Source organism: Acomys minous (assembly GCF_964271855.1).
Source record: "Acomys minous genome assembly, chromosome: 2".
Taxonomy (NCBI): Eukaryota; Metazoa; Chordata; class Mammalia; order Rodentia; family Muridae; genus Acomys; species Acomys minous.
In genome coordinates, this window is record NC_140484.1 from 30436317 (window position 1) to 30449992 (window position 13676).

Genomic DNA, 13676 nt, shown 5'->3' on the forward strand with positions numbered 1-13676 from the left:
ATATGTCATGTTTCAAGGCCTTAAGTTCTACATTCAACACAAACCTTTCCTAAGTGTACCATGTGGCTCCCTGTTTCTTGAGTGGATCCTACCCACCTCTGATGCTAGCATAGAGCTCAGTGCTGGTGCGTAAAGTCGTTATACCTTGACTTCCCCGACTAGAACCAAAACTTTTGCCATTTATTTAGGGTCTCAGACTTTTGTTAACTGGCCAATAAATGGCTGCTCACATGCATGACTATTCACCCAGGAGTCTGTGCTCCCACTTGGATCCCTGTTCTTTTAGATAAACAGAAATGTTAGGAAGAACTTCCTGTAAGTTAAGGCCACAATGGAACAAGCTAGTCGCAAAGTAGACAAACATTAGCCTAGGACTCACTTAAGACAAAGGCCCACTTTGAAGCAAGAGTTTCCATAGAAGGAAAGTGGTCCCCTCTCAGTGCCTGCAGGGTTGTCAGCACAAGTATCATAAGCCCCTCCATTATCAACTTGTTTTCTAACTCTATTCAATGTAAATATGACCTTTGTCTTCTGAGTTCTTTGTGAGACCCATGTTATCTGGACAAATGGGTCCTTAGAGCCTTTGTAGTTAAGGAAGCAAAAATCAAGTACAGTAATGTGAGGGAAGCATGGAACTGTATAGCTAGGCCAGCTGGGTCTGGACAGCTTAGAGAATATATGGAGTGAATGAGGAGTTTAGAGGGTTTTTAGAATGAAGAGAGTTTGGAGGGTGTGTGGGATGCATGGAGCATCTGGAGGATGTGTGGGATGCATGGAGCATCTGGAGGATATGTGGGATGAATGAATAAACAGCCAAAATTAATAAATTCACCGTTTACAGAGCATCCACTCCTTCATGAACACTGCGATGGCACAGATAAATGAAATAGGCAACCAGTCTATCTTTCTAGACTCTTTTCTGAAATTCACTTGTGTTGTATAAGTCAGAGCCCTACCATCTGTTCTTGTTGGGTGTCTGTTTTTAACCTTAGTTATTCTGTCATGGGGTGGATACTAGATATCCTCAGGTTTGTTAACACCTGGATCTCTTGGTCAAATCTCAGGAGGTGAACAGAGATACTTGCGGGTACCTGGATGATACATTGTAAACGATCAGTTATCCTCTGCATCTACTGCCAATATCACTCACTTCTGAGGTGACAGGTGATCTTAGGTTTAGAAATTGCATGACTTTTATCTGCCCATTCAGTTTTGCCAACCTACTAAAGGTTCATGTAGTAATAGTCTCTGATATCTGTGACTTACAGGGCCACCTCCTTTGAGGAGCCTCCCCTGGGCTTTCGAGGCACATGCTTGCAGGGCAGTTACACCTCCAGTGTATTCCTTGTCTGTCTTATTTTCAGTAGTTTGTACTCAACTTTCTCCCTAGTATAGTCATTAGTAATGACAGCATCACTGCATGGTTTTCTTAAGGTCAGGGTCTTATGTAGCTCAGGATGGCCTTGAACTTCTAATCTTCCTTCTTTATTCGCAGAGGGCTGGGATTTTAGGCATTAGCCAATGCACCAGGATCTCTAGTAGAACTTTAGCTCTTTTAGATAAGTTTCTTCAATTGTATTAGGAAGCTTCCTATTTCCAGAGAAATCAAGAGAACTTCTGTATGTCGAGAAAAACTTTTCTAAGAAAAATATGTAAGAGAATCAAGAGTCATAGCGGGCCTGGCAGTTTCACTTCTTGGTTGTTGTAGGTTTAGTGTCTTGCTATTTCTATGATCTGACAAATTAGCAAGGAAACAAATTAGGTTTGTGTAATTATAGCAGTGCAGAAAAGCCTTCATTCTTTATTTTATACAAAACATTTACTAAATGCCAAGTTCTCATTACAGAATGCAAGATACAACTAACAAGTTTGAGAAATTCTCCTCAATCCTTGAACAACCCAGGCACAGGCACTCTGGAAATATCTCAAGAATTCTAGATTGTTTCTTTGTGTAATAAAGGACCAGGATAACAGATCCTGGGTGTCTTGGTCTTAGCCAGGAGGCGACCAGATCACGTTGTGTATACCGCCTCAATTTTACCAAGCATTGCCAGTCTTATCTGGCTTACTTCCACCCCTCCCCCAAGTGTTTGGCACAGCCTTGAGTGTGGGTGAGAACCTAGATTAACTAGACATGTAAACTCAAAGTGTCTGGGTCAGTTACTTATTCTGAGATCAAGTATCTAAGACTGAAATTGTAGTTAGTAATGTCTGAAAATAATTTGAATTTAGTGCCTTTCAGCAAAAGAATGGAGAACTGGCCCTGGGAGAGTCTGCCATTATTCACTGTATCATATCTACCTGGACTGAAGTATTTTTGTTAATAGACAGTTATAATGGGAGAGGAGCCAGTGCCCTCTTGCTATGGGTATATGAATAATTATGCCATATTTAAATCGTCTGTGGCATGGACAACCTATATTATTTTAAATTAAATTAAAATAAATTAAATTAAATTATATTATTTCATATTGTATTAACTAATAAAATATTTATATTATGTTTATATAATAATATCATCATTTATATAATTACTATGATTAATAATATATTATATTAAAATTTTATTCATCTCAATTAATGGGATACTTAGGTTCGCACTGCATCTCAAATTTTCCATTCAGTAAATACTGAGATCCCTCAATATACACACTGACTTTTGTAAGTGAGTCTTTATGTCAGACTGTGGGGAATTTGTAGGAGGAATCACCTTAAGAAAAGACCCTTTGCAAGCTAAAGGCATTATAACATAGTTAGAAGGTCAAAGGTCACACTCAAGTAGGAGCTGGGATAAACTGAGTGGTGACAGAGCCAGCTCCCTGTAAACTGACTACAGATACGGAGATTTTCTAAGGAAGGAGGACTTGAAGTGGCTTTTAAAGCTCTGGGAAATTTGGCCTGAAGGCTCCTTTGGGCAGGCACCTGGGAAGTGCAGGTACGAAGCCTCAGCAGTGCAAAGGCATGGGAAAGCTGAGGGGACACAGCAGAGGAAAGTGGTTCCTGAAATTCAAGTTGAAACAATTATGTACTTAGTGCTAGGGCAGAGGTGACAATGAGGTTGTAAGTGCCTGTCACCCCAAAACAGTTAAAATGCCAAAGGATTGTGAACAAGATTAGATCAGCTGTGTGTGTGTGTGTGTGTGTGTGTGTGTGTGTGTGTGTGTGTGTGTAGAACTGGGTGAGGGGTATAGTGGAGGGGCATTGTCTTCTAAATGCTTGATCATAAAGTCCTGGTTTAGAGTCAGAAAAGGGAAGCAAGAAAGAGAAAGGAGAAACTCTAAGACCATTCACAGGAGAGTTGACAAAACAATTGGCAACTGATCAACCATACAGGTGAAAAAAAGAGAAGCAGCAAGGCCGCCTGGGGTCTTAAGGCCAGAAGATGTTAGGGCCACAGAAAGAAGTCACTTTCAACATGGAGATGGTGGCTGGTAGTGGGGGCTGAAGAAGCTGTCCTAGTGAACGAACACACTGCAAACTGCCCTGAAAGGCCAATCAACTCCGAAGCATGGTTCCTCAATGCGTAGTGGTACCTCAGCACCATCTGGGGACATTTCCAGTGTCTTGTCTTCAAGTCACCATCGAAGTTCCCCTTGTGTATTCCATTTCGTTTCCGGTGGTCCGCCTGCCATTTTGCTGAATAAATTAAGACAGTCATACAACAGCATTCAGTGAGCGCCTATGCTTACGGCCATTGTATTAGTCAGGCTTCCCCAGAGTAACAGAGCTTATACAGTGATATATATGGCATTTGTTAGAGTCACTTATAGGCTGTGGTCCAGATAATCCAACAACGGCTGGCTGTGAACAGAAGGTCCAAGAATCCAGGAGTGGCTCGGTCCACAAGGCGGGACGTCTCAGTCTATGCTGGAATCCTGAAGAAGTCGGCTCTAATGCCACGGGAGAAATGGACTTTGCTAGGGAAGTGAGAGCAAACAGGCAAAGAGCAAACGCTTCCTCCTTCCGTGCCCTTATATGGGCTTCTAGCAGAAGGCACAGCCCAAGTTCCATCTGAATTAAAGATCTGGATTAGATGTGTGTCTTCCCACCTCAAAGAGCCAGGTTAGAAGTAGCTCGTCCCACCTCAGGTTAAGAAGAAATCCCTCCATTTTGAGGTTCTCAATTAACTCCGGATGTAGTGAAGTTGACCAACACGGATAGCTATCACAGCCAGCCGCTGTGCAAGGCACTCAGGGCTCAGAGACCCTCAAGGTGTTCCAAGTCAGCGGAAAGGCTGGCAGATGGCGCCTGGAGATAAGACACTCAGACACTTCAGACAAGGAAGAGGCTGTTGACGGCAGGAGCTCAGGTAACGAAGGCAAAGAGAGCAGCGTCTCCATTGCAGGACAATGCTCGTCGCTCCTGGGACCTCAGGCTTGGAAGTGGGCTTGAAGAGCATGCTGGTTGGCTGCTATTTGACAACTGGCTGCTGTTCCCACTAAACACTTCTACTCCGCAGTTTGGCAATTCCTGTCATTCCTTATCATTCCCTTCTATGGAGTCCTAAACTTTCCAGGTTAGAAGTCCTGACCGGTAGGACCTTCTCCCTCCAGTTCACCCCTTGCTCACCATGCACACACCTGCTGCCTCAGCTGCTAGGTAGCTATGCCAATAAACCGCAACCATCTCAGCTCTTATTTTGCTAGCTCTCTTCTGGTTATTTGATATTAAAAAAAATAAGCTAATTAGTCGGCTGCCATCACACTTTTTAAATGAAATAATGGTTAATGCAGCATTGTAGAGACGATTCCCAAGGATACATCTACAAAACATCCTGTACGTCCCTGTACAGGGAACACTGAGGAAGAGGGGTTGGAAAGACTGTAAAAGGCAGAGGATCAGGGAGTCTGCTGTGAGATTGGATTTCCTAGTAATGTCAGCATCTACACCCGTAAAGTCTCAGCAACATGACCGCCAAAACGTGAGCTGACCGAGGGCAACAGCAGGCATGCCACAGGAGAAAGGGGGAAACCCACAAGGCCTCAGTGCTACACAACGAACTACAGGCAACTAAGACATCCTGAGACCGGGAGAAATAGTCTTCGCCAGGGAAGAGCACACCAATTGGTTATCCAGTACCAAAAGGCCAGCTCTGAAAGCATGCATCTGAGGACCGCTATATAGACTCGGCAGGTTGTATTTAGAAATACATATAATAACTAATGAGAAAAAAAAAAAGGCCTCGAATCTGAAAGAGAGCAAGGTGGAATGTATGAAGGATTTCGAGAAAGGAATTAGAAGAGGGAATGATGTAATTATATTGTAATTTTGAAATTAAAAAATAGTTGAGAAAAATGTTTATACTCGTGGAATGTAATCATTAAAAAAAAAAAATTCTCTCCCTAATAGTGTATTTATAAACACAGGCCCACTGGGAATGTTGGCTGCTGTCCAAAAGGAAAACCACACACAGATGTTACATTTAGAAAATTAGGTTTTCGAAGTTTTTAAACTGCTAACACTGCAAAAACTCTGAGGGAGGCAATCTCAAAAAACAAAAACAAAACAAAACAAAACAAAAACAGAAACAAACAAACAAACACAACCTCCGCCCACTCCTAGGCTGCTGAGAAGGCATGGTGACAAAGGCTCTTACCTTTCAAGACTGAGTTCCATTCCTTATGATATATAAGTAGAAAGACAGAATTGACTCCATAAAGTTGTCCTTTGGCCTCAGTACGTGTGCTATGGTACACACTGCCAACCACTGTACAATATTAAAAAAGAAATTAAACCCCAAACAAGAATAGTTTTCTATAGAGTAGAACATTTTTTTTTAATACAGAAAGTTCTTTACCTCACAAAGAAGCTTGACAAGAATTAGAAACACTGGAAAAAGGGAAAAGAACACTGATGTTTGGAAGATAGAAAGAAATTGCACTGTAAGCTCCATTTCTCAGACAGAATATTATTTAAAGAAAAAAATGTGTCCACCATTCTCCTGCCAGGAAGAGCAAGAGAGAGAAGTTCCCTGCCTCCCAGGAGGGCTCAGCACAGCTCCCCAGGCAGACACGGAGAAAAAGCAACACACAGATGCTCTTTGCATCAGACCCTCTGGAAGTTGATAACGCCAACAACCGCAGCTGCCCACAGCAGGAACAGCGAGTGCATTCTCTCTGGTTGGAGGGTACAACAAAACGTTCACATTTGTGACTAAGATATATTTGACAAGGAGCAAAAGAGGTGCTCATGATCCTTGAAGCTCGGTTTTCCTATTAAAAAAATAAAAAGGAGGGTGTGGGGCTGCCATTCAAACCGGGATGATTTCTGAGAAACTGGAGGATGCTTCCTGGAAGCAAGTTTTGGTTTTGCTTTCAGCACTGCTGCTCTGACTATAGGTACTCTCAGGCCACATGCCTGTCAGTCACCCTGGAGCTACAGCCCTTTGCCCATTATCCTTTAGCTGTGCCTCTGGTCCACATGTAACATGGAGATGCCCACAGCAAGCTTGATGCCGAGACTAACATATCCCAAGCTCCACATCTGACTGAGATGCCTTGCCTTATTGGATCAGGTGGAAGGACCACCAAGGATGACTCTCAACATCAACCTCTGACCTCCACAATCACAAGTGCACCCAGACAAAGGTATGCCCACATACATTCACACACACACACACACACACACACACACACACACACACACACACACATGCACACATGCACACTCATGCACACATGCACACTCATGCACACATGCACACTCATGCACACACATGTACACACATGCATGTACACACATTCACATACATACATACATACATACATACACATACACATTCACACACACATCAGAAATAGAAAAATAAACAAAACCAAAACAAGAACACTTCCTGGTGTCTCCATAGCTTCCCACCAGGGAGCCACTTGGCAATCCTGGACAACCTTTGCCGTGTTTAGAGCATTGTCTCCTGTGCTCATGAAGCCCTCGTCTCTTGTGTGTCTATCTCTGTGCCTTTCCCCTCTTTACTAAGGCATCGGCTATTGGATTAGTGTCCACCCTTATCTATTATAATTTTATCTATAAATCCTCAATTTCCAAGTAAATTCTGAAGTTCTAGGTCTAGGGTATGACTAGGGTTGGGTGTGTGAGGGTGGGGAGTAAGCAATAATTCTCTACAGCATCTAGGTGGGTACGACCTGGTATAACTCACTGGAGAGAGAGAGAGAGAGAGAGAGAGAGAGAGAGAGAGAGAGAGAAATAGAAGAAGAAGAAGAAGAAGAAGAAGAGGAGGAGGAGGAGGAGGAGGAGGAGGACGAGGACGAGGAGGAGGAGGAGGAAGGGAGAGAGAGAGAGAGAGAGAGAGAGAGAGAGAGAGAGAGAGAGAGAGGGAGGGAGGGAGAGAGAACAGACCAGACTCCTTCCAATATTGTATGGATACTTGATGATGGGAAACAACAAATTAGGTCAGAAAACACGCCCTTATAATATGCATAATAATGATCTCATTATTGTACAAAATTTACCATTGGCTTCCAATCTATAGAGCAATTTATTGGGTAAGTGCAAAACAAAAAAGATATGTCACAGCCATTTCTGCATTTTCTCTAAAACATTTTATTCTAAATGCACTGTCATAAAAATGCTGTTTAATGCATGGAACTTGATGTCACCTAACAAACATGACACAGAGTGAAATGTTTATGTCAGCCGCCCAGAATGGTGTTTGTCACACAGCAGGTGCTAAGTAAGCACTGTCACGGCTTGCACCAATCTGAAATAGTTTGTTCAGCCCTGCCTACTCTGATTGGCCTAAGGGGGGAAGCACATAGTGTGATGTCACACCACCTCCAGTAGATTCTGTGTGACAAGCTCCACAGATGGAGGCATTAACCTCAGAGGAAGGAGGTCTCCTGGAACCGGCTGTGGAACTCTCAGCTGGAGAAAAAATATTGAGCTGCAATTCTCATGACAGTTCATTAATTCTGCTCCTCTTCCTATTTACAAGATGTTCCTGATAGCCTAGGCTGAGGAATTGATGAAGAGACCATCCTTTGAGATGGAGTCATTAGCCATGATCTTATTTCCATGAGAACCAGCACTTTACTTTATAAATCATTTACAAAATAGAGTTATGACTGAAAGTTTTCCCAACAATAAAACTTCATATGGCTACATGTGTGTGATTGAAAGTGGGCTTTGGTATAGGGTTAAAGGGACCTTAAAAATATTTAAAATGGTTTAAAATCACACTTTGAAGATTCACAGTCATATAGGTTAGATATTACTGACCATAAGAGCTTTTAACCTGCTCACCTTGGATAATTTTGTATTTTCTTGTGCCAAATAATAATGGTGTTTCTTGTTCTACCTATGATTGCTTCGCTACACACATCCTTTACGATCTATTCATGACTGCTTCATTAAACACATCCTCTACGAGTTGTAATACTTGTTTCATTCTGTATAAAAATCCTTGTTTGAGAGCTGCAAAATGCACACTCAGAGTTCAAAGTGCCTCTGTGTTTGCTTTCTGTTTGTCACCGCCGAATCTTTACCCACCTAAACTTCAGGACCCTCGTCCCAGGGACCCCCACACCAGGCTGGGGTGATCCATGGCAATGAGAGAATAAGGGGGGGAAATGTTTGAAGAGAGAATATCTTGTGTATTGTATGAATGCATTGCCCGTCAATTAAAAATACTACGACCTATAGGAAGGGGAGAATAGAAGGTGGAACACCTGTCAGGCAGAAAGGATTCTGGGATAGAGCCAGGCATAGGAGATTCACCCAGAAAGGTGTGAGGAGGACAGACACTTGGTACCTGAGCAGAGGTAACATGCATGTGGTTACATGGCAGAATGTATATAAAAATTAGTTACTTTAAGTCATGAGCTAGTCAGAGGAGAGTCTAGTTATATGGCCTAGGTATTTTAAAATATATTTTGAGTCTCATGAGTCATTATCTCAGGAGCCTGGGGCCTGGGAGCAAAAAAAGTAAAATTTTGACCCAACCTTTTCACTCAGCATTTTGATACTGCAATTTTCCCATTATATTTTCACTCACCTTTTTGTTCAGACTTTCCTACTTTTCTCTGCTTGAACTTTTATCCTCTATATTTTTATATACTCTGTATTTTTAACTCTGCCTCTTTTTTTTTTTTTTTTTTTTTTTTTTTTTTTTTTTTTTTTTGCCTAGCTATTCTGCCTTAATTTTGGCCTGAATTTATATCCTAGATTTTTGTCTAATATTCTTTGCCTACCATTTATACCCAGCATTTTTAGCAGGATTTTCCACCAAGCTTTGGAGCCTGGACTTTTTGCCTAGCCTTGTTCCTGGCTTTTTTGCATACTTTTTTTTCCCTGAATTTTTCACCTGTAGTTTGATCTGGACCTCTTTATCTGGCCTTTTCTTTCAAAATATGACAGTTTTTTTTTCCCACTCAGCTTTGTGCTGGTGTATTTAACTAGATTCTGCTCCCAGGTTTTGTCCCTGTATTTTATTTTGTCCTTTTGTCAGTATTTTTTGGCACACCCTTTCCACCATTTTCTGATCATTTTCACCAGGATTTTTCATTCCCACTCAGCCCTAAATTTTCACTTAGCCTTTCTCCTGACTTTCTGCTCATATTTTTCATTTGAATTTTTCTCCTGGATTTTTGTCCTGACCTTTATGTGCCCTGTTTTTTCTTTGCATTTCTCTAGGAATATTTTTCACTTCAATTTTTGGGTCTACTTCTTTGCCTTTTCACTTGTATTTTGGCCCAGGATTTTCCCGGACTTTGTGCTAGTCTTTTTACCTTGATTATGCTCCCATTCTTTTTTGCCCACGTGTTTTGTCTGAACTTTCCTCCCAGATTTTGGGCCACCCTTTTTGCCAAATATTTTCAACCATCATTTTCACCTGTCTTCAGTGACCCAACTTTTTGCCTAGTCTTTCTTTGCTCTTAGGCTTTGTGCCTGCAATTTTGGACTACATTTGTCGCCTGAATTTTGGGACTGACATTTTCATCCAAGAATTTTATTAGAAATTTCTGCCCAGCTTTATGCCAGATTTTTTTTTTTTGGCCAAGATTTTGTCCATCTTTTGCACCCGCATTTTTTTTTTTGCATGGATTGTTCTGCAAGAGCTGGGGAAGCCGTGACACCTGTGAGGAGCCAGCATTAGTCTAGAACTGGTCTTCTTGCCTTTCCTAAAGTCCATAACCAAGATTCAGATGTTGGTTTATCTAGAACCTGATAAAAGGGAACAGAGGCTACCCTCCTCTGGAAAATAGAGACTTGTGGGTAGAAGGGAGGTCATAAACTGTAAGACTGAGACCTCCAGAGAGATTTCTAGTCTATTCCCAGAGTCCCCAGTGAGAGATGTAGGCCAATGTTGATACAAAACACACAGGAATTTATTGAGCTGACGTGTCTGGGTCTGTCAAGCTCTTTCAAGCTGCAGACCCTGAGGAGCAGAAGCATGGGCTTTTTATACTCTTTACAGAAGCAGAACTTAGCAGAGAAACTTGATTGGTTAATAGACTGGCATTGGGACTTTCTTAGTTGGGGAGGGATAGTGGAAAATTCTAAACACAAGCTGTAACACAGACTGGATGTCCTTGAGTCAAGCTGGACTCTTCAAGGTTTTTTCCTGTCACACACACACACACACACACACACACACACACACACACACACACGCACACACAGTGATCTGATATTACTGTCTGTCCTTGGTTCAAGCTGGACCCTACACAAGCTGGCTGTCCTTGAGTTAAGCTGGACCCTCTAGAAATTTACATGCTTTGGCCTTCATTGGGGTCCTTAAGGGAGGACTGGGTAGGCTGACTTTTCCCAGACTTTGGCCTTAATGGGGATCCTTAAGGAGGCGGGGCTGGTTCCTTTAAAACAACTAGGGACAAGGAGAAGACAGAGGCTCACATCTGGAAACCTGCCTGAAAATTGGCCTCTTGTAGTACAGCCCAGGGACTGGAGGCCAGTAAGTTTCTGGATGCACACTGCCTTGGAATTCCATCAGATCTCTACTGAGGGAGTCCTGATCTTGAAACGAGGGGGAGAGAGGTGTAGACTGAAGCTCTGTCCAAAGTATCTGAGATACTCATTTCAGGACCAAAGTCTAGGTCTGGCTCATTCACTGACGAGGGCTCAAAAAGTACAGTGAGGTGTATTATAAGTGACCGGATTCGTGGTAGGCACTAATAAAGTGCTTTCCTGCTCCAAAGTCACCCACCTCCTCTGCATGGTGAACAGAAAGTAACTAAGGTGATGACTCCTGGGTGAAAACACAAGCTACTAACCCATAATTTTCATAGTCAGACCTGCTTCTCCCAAAATGTGTCTCAGGAGCAGGGGTCAGAGGTCAAGCAGGGAGTAAGGGAAAAGTAATGGAACTTGTCTCCTGGACTTCTACAATAAAAAATAGAGGAGGGGGACTCATCTGATGAACCTTTCTTGGAGCCTTGTTCCTAGACAGAGGAAAAGCATTCTGGATGTGGTACCCTGAAGTTTGACAGGGCATTGCAAAGCTTGCTACCTGAAGATTCTGAAGGTTGGAGGTTCACTGTCCTGCCCACGCTTGTAAAGGGAAATGGAGTCATTCATAGGGATGAAGGAAACAGCAACACCTTGGCTCCCAGGCCTGGACCACAAGAACTACAAACCCCAACACTTACTGCAACAGTGAATATGGAGGGACACCCATGGCATACTAACTGTGCTTGGAACCAGCCTAAGATGGCCATGTCTCTCTTTTGCTCCAAGGCAGGAAAGCTATAAGCTTAGCTTGCTTTGGAGAAGCCATGAGTTGAAAAGATATAGGAGTGGAGTTTTAAATAGGGTTGACTGTCAGTTCCTCAAATCATAGCCCAGAGTTCCAGTATGACCTAGTATTCTACTGTACCAATGTATATGCGACGAGGGAATTGAAAATATACATCCACACACAATCTACGTCAGTGTTCGTAGCAGCATTATTCATTATAGTCCCAAAGTGGAAACAACCTAAATACCCAGAAATAGTACTAAAACACAGTGTTCCATAAATGACACACTGACATATGATGTGATGATATTATACAGTATGTTATGGATGCACCTTGAAAGCATTCTGTGACAAAAAAGCCAGGCACTAAATACCATGTGTTATATAATTCCATATTTATGAAACATCCAGAGTAGACACACTCACATAGAGACTGAGAATAATGAGCGGCTGGTTAGTGTTGGAAAACATTAGGAAAGACTGCTATAGGGCCCATGGCTTCATGTTTGGATCAAAAATGTCTGCAATCTGATTGTAGCACAGTTTCCTGGGTAAACCGTCTTGTATGTTAATCATCTCCCAAGAGCTGATTGAAACCACGAGACCAGATTGAGTCATAACAAGTGGCCTGGAACTAAAACGCTCAGGGTGGAATATGGTTGGTCTCTACCCAACAGGTAAGGAGAGGCTGATAGACTGCTAGTGGTAACTTTAAAAATAGGACAGTTCAAAGAATTGAGTCATCTCAAGTCGGTGATTATAGAATGAGAAAGACCAGGAAGCATTCCCCCAGGCTCACTGTGCTCCTCAGCGCCTCTCATAGTGGGCGTGTCTCCCCCTTCACCCATCTAAGCAACAGATAAGAAAGGAAGACTGACCTGACTGGAGCTCTGGTCCTGATCCCTTCCCCAGTTGGGGGTTGTGGCAGCAGCCTCAGCTTTGTGCGGATGCTTATGTGTATTTGTGAGTTTTGATTCAAGCAGGTCTGGGTTAGATCTGACAGAGAAAAGCCGCCCCCACCCCCGACCCCCGGCCTCCTGCACCCCATGCTGAGCCAGGCCTGACTTTGCTTGTAGGACTTAGCAAGAGGAAGAGAAGGACTTGAGGAATGAGACAATATGTGAAGCTCCCAACAAGTGGGGACTGAAGGACCCTCAGAACCAGCCAGTCTCCCCAGGGCTTCCTCCACCAGAGCTAGCTAGGGCTAGGACATGTCCCAAAGACCAAATTGAAAAGGGAATGTAGTTCCTGATGCTTGGGCCCATGTCCCTTAGCCCTGAGACCTGGAAGTGGACAAAGGGCTTGGCCCAAGCAGATGAGAGGTTTAGACTAACACTCAAGTGAATGGAATCTGATTTTCACAGTGACTCTCAGGTTTTAGTTTGGGGGAAAAAAAAAGTGAAGTGATGATTTACCTCTTCAAATACACTCAAGAGTAGAAGAGGGGGCAGCTGAGTCATGCATAAGTGTCAAGTTAGCGGTTCCTTAAGCGGCTCAAGCCTGTGGCTTTTGCTGCTTACCAGAATCCCCGGGGGAAGTTGGAATGCACAGAGGTGCCTGGGTACTACCCAGACACCTTGCCTGGGACTCTGGAATCTCTGCGTTTCTCAAAAGCTCTCAGGTGGTTCTGAAGCAGTTGGCCTTGCTCCAATTGAGTGGATCGGCGTCAGGGTATCCACGCGACTGATGTCCACTGACAGAAATTGCTAGGCGAGTCAGAGGGAGGAAAGAGCGGTGAGGCCACAAGATAAGTTTTGCCTGTTTTCAAAGGCAGCTTCTGTCTACCTTCTCTCTCCAAGATAAGCTCATGTGGGAAGCTCAGACTCAGCAATGGGGCAAGGGGATGATGGCATTTAAGTGCAAGTTGTTTTCTAGTGGGTGGGTGTGGCAAGTGTAGGCAGCAGAGTTAATAGCGGCCTGTTCTTCAAAACTATAGCAACTCTAGAGGAGGGAGCAATGGGGAAATTAG